The sequence below is a fragment of the Caretta caretta genome, chromosome 2 (genome assembly GCF_965140235.1).
Source record: "Caretta caretta isolate rCarCar2 chromosome 2, rCarCar1.hap1, whole genome shotgun sequence".
Classification (NCBI taxonomy): domain Eukaryota; kingdom Metazoa; phylum Chordata; order Testudines; family Cheloniidae; genus Caretta; species Caretta caretta.
The window spans coordinates 267,477,685-267,489,853 of record NC_134207.1 but is presented as its reverse complement, the minus strand read 5'-3'; the positions used below and the strand labels follow the sequence as shown (position 1 = coordinate 267,489,853).

Sequence of the window (12,169 nt, the reverse complement as noted above, 5' to 3'; positions counted from 1 at the left end):
AGATATATTAGAACTGGAAAACATACAGAGAAAGGTAACAAAAATGAAATAGCTTCCATTTGAAAGAGATGAAAGACTGGGATTGTTCAGGTTGGAGAAAAGATGAGGCTGAGCGGGGGATACAGTAGAGGTCTATAAAATCATGAGTTGTATGAAGAAAGTGAATACAGGAGTGTTGTTTACTCCGCCACGTAACACAAGAACCAGGGGTCACCCAATGAAATTAATAGGCAGCAGGTTTAAAACAAACATAAGGAAGTACTTCACACAATGTAAATTGTAGAACTCATTGCCTTTGGGATATTGTGAAAGCTAAAAGTATACCTGTGTTCAACAAAGAATTAGGCCTTGTCTACGCTACAAAGTTTTGTCGACAAATAAATAAAACCACCCTGATGATAGACATAAGGCTTTTTGTGCAAAATTTTTGTTGACAAAGTGCCAGAGTAGACACCACGCTGGTTTTATTGCTTTAATTGGCCTCCAGGAGGTGTCCCACAATGCCCATTGTGTCTGCTCTGGTCAACAGTTTGAACTCCACTGCCCTACAGCCAAGTAAACAACCATCTGGCCCTCCACCTTAGAAGCCCTGGGAATTTTTGAAATTCCATTTTCTGTTTGCTTGGGGTGGAGAGGTCTGATCACATCTTCCCAGGTGATCATGGCAGGTTATTGCAGCAAACGCTCTCCAGCTTGCACCACTGTGGAGCTGTTGGATCTGATCAGTATATGGGGAGAGGAGGCTGTGCAATCCCAGCTGTGCTTGAGCTATAGGAATTGGAATGCCTACAGGCACATTTCTCAAGACTTTTGTGAAAAGAGCTATTATCGGGACACTCTGTAGTGCAGAGTGAAGATAATAGAGCTGAGGCAAGCAAACCATTAGGTGAGGGAGGTGAACCCTCACTCTGGTGCTGTACCTAAGACCCGCTAGCTCTGTAAGGAGGTGGACACTATCCTCAGTGGCGACCCCACCGCCAAGAGCCCCATGGATACTTCAGCGGGTCTCTGAATATTATCCTCATTGAGGTCTAACTTGCCATAAAAGCATTGCCAGCGCACCTTTAATCTGCCAGAGGCACATTCCACAGTCATCCAGCACCTACTCGGCCTGTTGTTGAACTGCTCCTTACTGCTATCCAGGTTTCCCGTGTAAGATTTCATGATCCATGGCTGTAAGGGGTACGCCAGGTGTCTAGGATCACTATGAGCATATCAGTATCCCCCACTGTAATCTTCTGGTCTGGAAAGAAAGTCCCCGCTTGTAGCTTTCTATACAGGCTGGTGTTCCTGAAGGTCATCCACCTTTCAGGACTACTCTGCATTGTTATCAGTGAAACGCCCAGGGTGATCCACAAGCGCCTGCAACACCATGGAGAAGTACCCCTTCCTATTGATGTACTCAGTCACAAGATGGTCTGGTGCCAAAATTGTAATGTGTGTGCCATCTATAGCCCCTCCACATTTAAGGAAACCCACTAAGGAAAGCCTTCCACTATTTCACGCGCATTTCCCAGAGTCACGGTCCTTTGTAGCAGGATGCGATTTATTGCCCTGCACGCTTATGTTAATGCATCCTCAGTGGCTGACTTCTCAACTCCAAACTGATTTGCGACCGACCTGTTGCAGTCTGGAGTCGCCAGTTTCCACACAGTGCCACACGCTTCTCTAACAATAGGGCAGCTCTGGTTCTGGTGTCCTTGCACCGCAGTGTTGGGGCAAGCTCCGCCCATAGTTCCAGGAGGGTGGCTTTCCACATCGGAAAGGTCTAGAGCTGCTGCTCGTCATCCCACACCTGTCTGATGATGTGATCCCATCGTTTAGTGCTTGTTTCCCAAGCCCAAAAGCGACCCTCTGCAGCTGTTCTGAGAATGCCAAAAGCAATCTGAAGTTGCTCTTATCCATATTACACAGCATGTCAGGCATCTGGGAGTTGTCTTCGGTTAGGAGCTTTGTGATTAACTGCACTGCCATCCGCAGTGTCTTCATGACAGTTATCAGAGCATAGGAGAGCAGTGCGGAATCCATTCCTTCTCACAAAAATGCCGGGGTGCACAGCAAAGTAGGGCCATTTGAAAAATGCCATGAAAGAAAGCAGGAAGCCTGTGGAATGCTGGGACAGAAAGCAATGCATCACGGGACACTGAGCCCGGTCCCAAGATGTGCTGCAATCCGCTCCGTTATCCCACAAGATATAACAGCAGAAGGTGTCGAGCTGGACTGTGGGATAGGTAGTCACAGTGTACTGCTCATACTGTCGATGCTAGTACCCCAAGTGTGGACGCGCTTTGCTAACAGAGTGTGAACTGCAGTACCAATATTTATTATAGTTCTTTTTGAGTGTCGGCATGACTTCTGTCAACAAAACTCTGTAATGTAGACAAGACCTTAGATATGTTGGAGGATAGGTCCATCAATGGCTATTAGCCATGATGTGGTTGTGTCTCTGTGTGTTCCTAAACTTCTGACTGCTAGAAGCTGGGACTGGATGATCGTATGGCTCACTCGATAAATTGCCCTGTTCTTTTCACTCCCTCTGAAACATCTGGCACCAGTCACTATGAGAAGACCGGATACTGGGCTACATGGATCATTGCTCTGACCCAGTATGGCCATTCTTACATTTTTAATTCTGCTTTTGCTAAAAACAGTATTTTCGATATTACTTAAGGTTGTGAGATCAAGTTAGGCCATGCCAAAGTTAAGGCTGCCGAGGAAAATTTATTTTGCCCTTCTTGTGTGTATGTGTTATGATACTCTGAACTATATGATCACATATTTTTTTCCCCCCACAGGACCTCTCTCATTCAGTACATAGGAAGGATAGTGTTTATTTGAGGAGCAACTATTCAACATTTTGTTTTATCATAGTCTTCCAGAGTTTGGCCCCATGCCTTATTTAGTGCACACTATACGACTATTTCCATGTTGGTTTTTTGATGTTTGTTAGTAGCTGTGTGTTTCATAAATACTAACTTACTTTCAAAACATGCCTGTAACATGAGATGAAGTAGCTGCATTCTGCAGCTGGAGAACTGATGCATTGAGAAATTAGTGGACACCTTTGATCTTAAGTTTGGGTGCCCAATTTGAGAGGCTGAGGACTTCATATTTTTCAGAGTATGTAGCATTATATAACACTTTCTATGTTCGAGCACATCTCCATTTGACTTCAGATGCAGCTATACAGTGCTTAACATTTCTTCAGATTCAACCCCATGGTCTAGAGTTGGGCACCCAGAAAATGAGATTGCTTTAACCATGAAAACAACCTTTCTCTTCATGCAGTCCTTTGCTTCCTGCACTAAACACATTTCAGCTTCAGCCACAAATGAGACAGGGGTTGTACCAACAGCCTCTTTCAGTACATAATCCTGATTCATTCCTAGAGCATGGTACTTTCTGTGCACTGAATGAGGCAAAGATCTTATGGCAAAAACAGTCACGTAATTAGGACTGCATAATAATGCATACGCACAGGGGAGTCGAATTAGGTTTGCACATGCAGTGTTAATTCTGGCATTTCATAACTTGAGTACTTGAATTTACCATCTTAACATTCTATTAATGTATGCTTTTGTATGTAATTCTCTGGTGTGGTGTGTGTGTGTGTGGGCTTTTGTTGTTTTTTAAACTAAACTTAATGGAATGTTTTGTGTGGAATCATTGACACCCATTTTTTTTTCCCATCGGATGTGATGAAACTTTTAAATCCATAGCACAACCACTTGGGTAACAGAGTAACTGATGGCTGTAGTAGTTTCACATAAAGGCAGATGACCAGCCACTAGATGAGGATGAGACCCACATATAGCAGTTAGTTTCACAGATATTTGCTGACAGAGGAATGTTGAGACTGGAATCTTGAATTCTGTTCTGGAGAGGGGTGTCTCTAGTGGTCATAGTTTCTTGTGCATTATCTCCCTCCCTAATCCTGATACCGTTCTGCCCTTGTTCCATACTAGATGATCACAATGGTCCCTTCTGGCCATGGAATGTATGAATCTGTCTGTCAGCACCGCTCTGCTCTCAAGTCTTCATGGCTATCCTGTCCTGGGCTTCTCATCTAATGTCTCTCCCCCGGCCCCTTTCCACTGGTTTCCAGTACCATCTTTTTGCCAAGTCAGTCCCAATCCTTCCCCCCTCCACCCTTGCAGCACCTTGTCTCCTCCCAGTCTCTCTCTATGCACAGCCCCTGCCAGGCATAGTCTTCTCTCTTCTCCACTCTGATTGCTTGTCTTCGCATGTGCCACCCCTCCTCCAGTAAAGCTCTTGTTCCCTCCGTATTAGTCATGTTGTGTCCTCCTCCACCCTGTCCGGGTGTCAGCAGAAAGATAATTAAGAAAGTTTTGTACCTGGTGCAATGACCCCCAGCAGTCCGAAACAGTGATTGTAAAGTAATTCCTTCTCAGCCGCAGGATGGAGCATTCCCAGTACAGATAATCTCTGGATAATTTAGCTGCCAAACTCTTAAGTCTGCTGAACACGTGCAAACTGAGACTTTTTCAAAGGCTGATAACTGCCAAATTTGGACTTTTTTCACAGGAACAGGAAAAGGCACATCCCTGATAAAAAGCATCTTATAATGGGAAGTATCAAGCAACCTGAACTCTAGGAGGAGCTGGTAATGCCACCTATAATGTGACTGAAAATGGCACATTCTCAGTCAGTCGTATGATTACTAGTGATGTAAAGTGCCTTAAGCGCAATGTGTCTGTCTGCAGATACCAGTGAAGCAATCTCAAAGGTAATTTTAAGAAATTCCTCTGAGGGTACTGATGGGGGAAAAAGCTGGGGGTGCGATATTCAGCAGTCCTTAGCTGGTGCCTTTAAATGGACACAACTTAAAAATATTGCAAATCTTTTATCCAATTTCACATGAGAATTTGTTACTAAAACAGATGCTAACAATCTCTCTTCTTGGCGTGTGCTTTGTATTTACGAGAGAGGGTGCATGTAGTCAGTTTTGATTTCTGTATCGTCAGATTTACAGTGTTACTTTCTTACACTCTTGAGAGGCTGTAAACATGTAGATGAGCTCTGAAAACAATGAAAGTCGACTTAGTTGCTGCTATGTAATAAACTTATGAATTTTGAAATATTAATATAGCATTGTAGAGATTTATTTTAATGGAGGACCTTTTAAATTGATGATTAAATTGAAATTTTAAAATACAATTCACTCTTTTCTTGACTGGGAATTTACATAGGGATATGACAAATCTGAATGAGTCTATGTACTAAGTAATGGTTGCTATTGTCTGCATATATTTGATATTAATTCATTGTTTTTAGGGACAAAATCTCTTCCATATCAGGACTGTGTCACTCTGAGTTACTACTCTAAGTACAGTGAGCAAAACTAATTAGCTGATAGGAATTTGTATGCTTCTCTGTTGTTCATACTTTGAAGCCTTATTGCCAGCTAGCTAGCTATGCCTGCAGGGAAACTGACTTTCTAGCTCTGCCTAGCAATCATTTTCATATTGCTCTACTTAAAATAAGAACACTCTCTAGAAGCTAATTATACTGTAGATGCTGGTTTTGTCACTGCAGTGTAATCTTCTGAGCTCCAGGTGGAAATGATGCCGGCTTAATGGATGAAATATGGAAGTGGGAACCAGCAAGCTGAGTTCGAATCCTGCTTTAGAGACACATCATCTTGCAGCAGGACAATGATAATCAAATGCAATTGGGTGTGCCTCTTAGGTAGAGAATTTAAAGAATTTGAGGTTCCTAGCTTTAACGTGATTGATGCATGATATGTAGTAGTGTAACTAGGACTTGATCAGAGGCTCCAGGAAGTCTTCTCAGCAGTTGAAATGTGATTGAGTCATATATAGTATTTGATATCTAGGAGGAGGTGGTATCACTTCAGAGTTGACTTTACTTCCCTTAATAATGAGCATCAGATTTGGTGAGCTAGCAAAAATTTACCATATATTAGACTTGTAGGATTGCCAATTAAAATCTCTTATCCAAAATTGTATGAAATTACTAATGAGCATATCACTGGCAGTGTTCCTTCTAATTTTCCCACCCATGTGCGGAATGAATTTTATGATATGCACCAATATGGGGGCTGTGACACATCACCTTCATATCGGTGCACTTAACAAAATTCATGTGCTGGGGGTGGGGCCGAGGGGTTCGAAGGGTGGGAGGGAGCTCAGGGTTGGGGAGCAGGGGGTGAGGTGTTTGGGGTGCAGGAGGGTGCTCGGGGCTATGGCAGGGGAGAGGCTCTCTCCTCGCAGCAGCACCTGGGCTGGAGAGGCACCTCCCCTCGCTGTGGCAGCTCTGGGTTTGGGCCTTCCGGATAGGCGGCCATCCTCCAGCTGTGCCTGGGTCCGGGCCGCTTCCCCTTGCTGCGGCAGCTCTGGGGTTGGGCCTTCAGGATAGGCAGCCATCCCCTGGCTATGCCTGGGTCCGCCTCCGGCTGCTGTGGCCATGCCACAGCAGAGTTGGGGCTGGGGGAGGGGTGTCCTGGCTGCGGCAAGTTGGGGGCTAGACTGGGGGAGAGGTGCCTCTCCCCCAGCCGCAGCAAGTCCCTGGACGGTTCCTTGAGCGTCTGAGTGGTGCTAAATAGGCTGCTGTGCAGCCGCGCAGCTTACAGGGAACTTAGAGACAACCCTCCTTAGTAAAGTCCCTTAAGTGTTGGAAGAATTTAATTCAGTGAGGCTGAAATATGACACAGGATATCTCTTTAAAAGCCACATACTTTGTTCTTGAAGAGGCCACCTAACTATATTTAAAATTTGAGTGTGTCTTGGGAGTTGGATGTTGTCACTGAGATCCTGATAAACACTGAACAAGGAATTCCCAGGCACCATGGTATCTACACCTCTTCTCCCCCCCCCCCGTGCAGAAGTAGTCTCAGAAGGGAATTAATCCATGTGTTGTAAGACTTCGATAGGATCAGAGCCTCTAAATTGGCATTGGAAGAATGGAGTTGTCACCCTGAAGAGTTAGACTTGCGTGTGCAGCAGAGAACTTTCTTAATAACTGGTTCTGAGTCGGGAACTCACTCCCCAAAGAGATCAGGATGCCCATGAAACTCTGTCTCAGGAAAAAATATATAAATCCTACTTTTGATTAAAGAAACGGAGTACTTGTGGCACCTGAGACTAACCAATTTATTTGAGCATAAGCTGTGAGCTGTAGCTCACGAAAGCTTATGCTCAAATAAATTGGTTAGTCTCTAAGGTGCCACAAGTACTCCTTTTTGCGAATACAGACTAACACGGCTGTTACTCTGAAACCTACTTTTGATTAGGCTTTTCACAGTATCACTGCAGCTTTTTTTAAAAAGCCCAGTCTGCACACTGCAAGGAAGAGAGAACTATATCTTTAACACTTCAGAATGTTGTGAGTTGCTCATGCTATGGTGATGGGAACTGTATTAGAATCTAACTGGAATCGCATTTAGATGTAACCCAAGCTTGCGTTCTGGATGTTCAGAGTTTTTAGGGTAGCAGGAGAGGCTAGATATGCAAAAACAGTACAGCATTTACTTAAGCATCACATATTGGTTAGACACTTCACAATAAATTTAAGCCGACATCTGTTTTGGCTATCATGTAAATTTAAACTAAAAGTCAAAACCTAATTTGTTTAATCTGTTTCAGCATTAGACAGGAGGACAAACATTACTAGAGAACTACAGTTGGAGTTGAGAACTTGATTATAATTTTGAGAACCCCACACAATACCACAGGTGAGGCTGACAGGGGAAGCAACAAGATTTTATTGAATGTTAGTGAAAAAGTTTGAATATTCTCCCTATGTACAAATGCTTAACTATAAATGCCTTTCAGTCACAGCAGGACCTTGCTGATGCACATATTTACTTGCATATGTTACCAAGTGGTCTTCTTTCACTGAGAGGTAGCTCAGTGTTTTGAGTATTGGCCTACTAAACCCAGGGTTGTGAGTTCAATCCTTGAGGGGGCCATTTAGGGATCTGGGGCAAAAATTGGGGATTGGACCTGCTTTGAGCAGGGGGTTGGGCTAGATGACCTCCTGAGGTCCCTTCCAACCCTTATATTCTATGATTATGATTCTATGAAAGATCTAATACAGTAGCTCCTCGATTTCTGAAAAATACGACTTTAATCAAAGCGATGTTAAGCGAATCCAATTTCCACGTAAGAATGAATGCAAATGGGGGGGGGGGTTAGGTTCCAGGGAAATTTTTTTCACCAGACAAAAGACTATATAATATATATAAAAAGAAAAGGAGTACTTGTGGCACCTTAGAGACTAACCAATTTATTTGAGCATAAGCTTTCATGAGCTACAGCTCACTTCATCAGATGCATAAAGTGGAAAGTACAGTGAGGAGATTTTATATACACACAGACCATGAAAAAATATACATTGTATGGAGAGTGATCACTTAAGATGAGCTGTTACCAGCAGCAGAGTGGGGTGGGGGGAGAGAAAACCTTTTGAAGTGATAATCAAGGTGGGCCATTTCCAGCACATTTCCAGGAGTTAACAAGAACATCTGGGGAGGGGGGTGGGAAATAAACAAGGGGAAATAGTTTCACTTAGTATAATGACTCAACCACTCCCAGTCTCTATTCAAGCCTAAGTTAATTGTATCCAATTTGCAAATTAATTCCAATTCAGCAGTCTCTCCTTGGAGTCTGTTTTCGAAGTTTTTTTGTTGAAGGATAGTCACTTTGAGGTCAGAAATCGAGTGACCAGAGAGATTGAAGTGTTCTCCGGCTGGTTTATGAATGCTATAGTTCTTGACATCTGATTTGTGTCCATTTATTCTTTTACGTAGAGACTGTCCAGTTTGACCAATGTACATGGCAGAGGGGCATTGCTGGCAGATGATGGCATATATCACGTTGGTAGATGTGCAGGTGAACGAGCCTCTGATAGTGTGGCTGATGTGATTAGGCCCTATGATGGTGTCCCCTGCATAGATATTTGGACACAGTTGGCAACAGGCTTTGTTGCAAGGATAGGTTCATGGGTTAGTGGTTCTGGTGAGTGGTTACTGGTGAGTATTTGCTTCAGGTTGGGGGGCTGTCTGTAAGCAAGGACTGGCCTGTCTCCCAGGATTTGTGAGAGTGATGGGTCGTCCTTCAGGATAAGTTGTAGATCCTTGATAATGCATTGGAGAGGTTTTAGTTGGGGGCTGAAGGTGACCGCTAGTGGCGTTCTGTTATTTTCTTTGTTGGGCCTGTCCTGTAGTAGGTGACTTCTGGGTACTCTTCTGGCTCTATCAATCTGTTTCTTCACTTCTGCAGGTGGGTATTGTAGTTGTAAGAATGCTTGATAGAGATCTTATAGGTGTTTGTCTCTGTCTGAGGAGTTGGAGCAAATGCGGTTGTATCGTAGAGCTTGGCTGTAGACAATGGATCATGTGGTGTGGTCTGGGTGAAAGCTGGAGGATGTAGGTAGGAATAGCAGTCAGTAGGTTTCCGGTATAGGGTGGTGTTTATGTGACCATCGCTTATTAGCACTGTAGCGTCCAGGAAGTGGATCTCTTGTGTGGACTGGTCCAGGTTGAGGTTGATGGTGGGATGGAAATTGTTGAAATCATGGTGGAATTCCTCCAGGGCTTCTTTTCCATGGGTCCAGATGATGGTATCATCAATGTAGTGCAAGTAGAGTAGGGGCATTAGGGGACAAGAGCTGAGGAAGCGTTGTTCTAAGTCAGCCATAAAAATGTTGGCATACTGTGGGGGCCATGCGGTTACCCATAGCAGTGCCGCTGATTTAAATGTATACATTGTCCCCCAATGTGAAATAGTTATGGGTGAGGACAAAGTCACAAAGTTCAGCCACCAGGTTTGCCGTGACATTATCGGGGATAGTGTTTGTGATGGCTTGTAGTCCATCTTTGTGCGGAATGTTGGTGTAGAGGGCTTCTGCATCCATAGTGGCCAGGATGGTGTTTTCAGGAAGATCACCGATAGATTGTAGTTTCCTCAGGAAGTCAGTGGTGTCTCGAAGATAGCTGGAAGTGCTGGTAGCGTAAGGCCTGAGGAGGGAGTCTACATAGCCAGACAATCCTGCTGTCGGAGTACCAATGCCTGAGATGATGGGGCGCCCAGGATTTCCAGGTTTATGGATCTTGGGTAGCAGATAGAATACCCCAGGTCGGGGTTCCAGGGGTGTGTCTGTGCGGATTTGTTCTTGTGCTTTTTCAGGGAGTTTCTTGAGCAAATGGTGTAGTTCCTTTTGGTAACCCTCAGTGGGATCAGAGGGTAATGGCTTGTAGAAAGTGGTGTTGGAGAGCTGCCGAGCAGCCTCTTGTTCATATTCCGACCTATTCATGATGACAGCAGCACCTCCTTTGTCAGCCTTTTTGATTATGATGTCAGAGTTGTTTCTGAGGCTGTGGATGGCATATAATAATATATATGTTATATACGTACGCACAACATACATTTTAAGCAAACCATTTAATACTGTACACAGCGATGATTGTGAAGCTTGGTTGAGGTGATGGAGTCAGCGGGTGGAAGAGGGTGGTATGTGTCCAAGGGAATACCTTACTGCTAAATGATGAACTAGAACTCCGCTGAACCCTCAAGGGTTAACACATTGTTGTTAATGTAGCCTCATACTCTACAAGGCAGCACAGTAGCTGCTGCCTGCAAGCTCCCTCCGTCCTGAGCCCTGTCATGTTCTGTCTCCCCCCCCCCCCCCCGCTCTGTGGAGCTAGGGTAAGCAGGTGGCAGGAGCAAGGGGTAGGGGGACACCCTGATATTAGCACACCTTCCCCCCCACACACACAGCTAGCAGGAGGCTCCCGGGAGCAGCTCCAAGGCAGAGGGCGGGAGCAGCACATAGCAGTGGGGGAAGGACAGCTGAACTACAGGCAATTAATAGCCTTCTGGGCGGCTGCCGCACAGGGAACTTAGGAGTGGGGAGCTGATGGGGGGAAGGGGGGGCTGACAGTCCACCCTGGTTCCAAGCCCCCACCAGCTAGCTGCAAAGGGCTGCTCTTTCTGCAAGCAGTGGACAAAGCGGGCCACTGCCAAAGGGCCTTAGAAAGGAGCATTGCGCAACTTTAAACAAGCATGTTACATTGCTGATCAATTAGGGAACAGCGAAACGTTAACCGGGAGGACTTTAAGTGAGGAGTTACAGTATCAGAGTGCAGAGGAACAGCCGTGTTAGTCTGTATTCGCAAAAAGAAAAGGAGTACTTGTGGCACCTTAGAGACTAACCAATTTATTTGAGCATGAGCTTATCTGATGAAGTGAGCTGTAGCTCACGAAAGCTCATGCTCAAATAAATTGGTTAGTCTCTAAGGTGCCACAAGTACTCCTTTTCTTTTTAGTATCAGGGTGCAGTAGTAAGATTTTGTGTTACTGATTTGACTTTCTACAAAACACGGTACAGAACATTTTTTGAGAGGGATGCAAAGTATTATCACAGTTATAACTAAATTTCATTGTGATTTTTTTTTAATTGTTCAATCTCCAACTTGCAAAAGCCATAACTGCTAGTGCAAATTAATGACGTTAGGCTGTTTTACCCTCTGGGAGTGAATTATAATGGAAAGTGAAAAGGCTTATTTCTATCTAAATCTGAAATATTATATATTTAACTTAGATTCGTTAGGGTTTGAGGATCAGAGTATGTCAGCATTTCTGGTTCCCTTAGTCATTTAGCTAAGGAAACAACTTGATTAGAAAGGGGGAATATAATTAGCATAATATCAAATCCTGTGCTAATGCCAGTACTGTAATGGTATCCTTCAGAGTTCTGGAACAGGAAAATTAGTGTGTCCTTTTGTACATCCTTAGGACTGCCTATGTGTAAACAATAGAGCAAGATCTACAGTTGGGCTTTAAATTGTTATCTTGCTGCAAGGCATCTGCTCAGAAGAATGTGAGCAAAGAAATATGCTGACTCTTCCTGTTATAAATTTGCTTCCTATTAAACATCCTACGTAATATTGAAGCACTGAGATGACTGCCATGATGACTGATACTTTGTTTGACTTTTAGATTTTCATGCATCTGAAACTGCTTAATAGATATCTAGGTATCCATCATAAATGGGATCATACAGGTGAGAGGATTTGGTCTTGCTGGATGAAGGGACCTCCTTTACTGATGTTATATGGGGAATTCTCATTGTCTTCAACTGGTAGCTCAATGTCTGAGCTTTAAACCATATAGTATAAAATGTCAAT

At 44.0% G+C, this 12,169-nt stretch overlaps 1 protein-coding gene across 8 annotated transcripts in view; it reads left to right on the top strand.

Annotated features, from left to right (window-relative positions):
* LOC125631098 (KAT8 regulatory NSL complex subunit 1) overlaps positions 1 to 12,169 on the top strand; it is a 139,930-nt gene that overhangs the window by 16,490 nt on the left and 111,271 nt on the right. For 2 of the 8 annotated variants that reach the window (XM_048837287.2, XM_048837289.2), the window contains one exon: positions 4,546 to 4,747. The exons of the other annotated variants lie outside the window; for them this stretch is intronic. The gene's annotated coding sequence lies outside the window, so the exon portion shown is untranslated. The remainder of the gene's footprint in view (positions 1 to 4,545; positions 4,748 to 12,169) is intronic. 8 annotated transcript variants of the gene reach the window in all.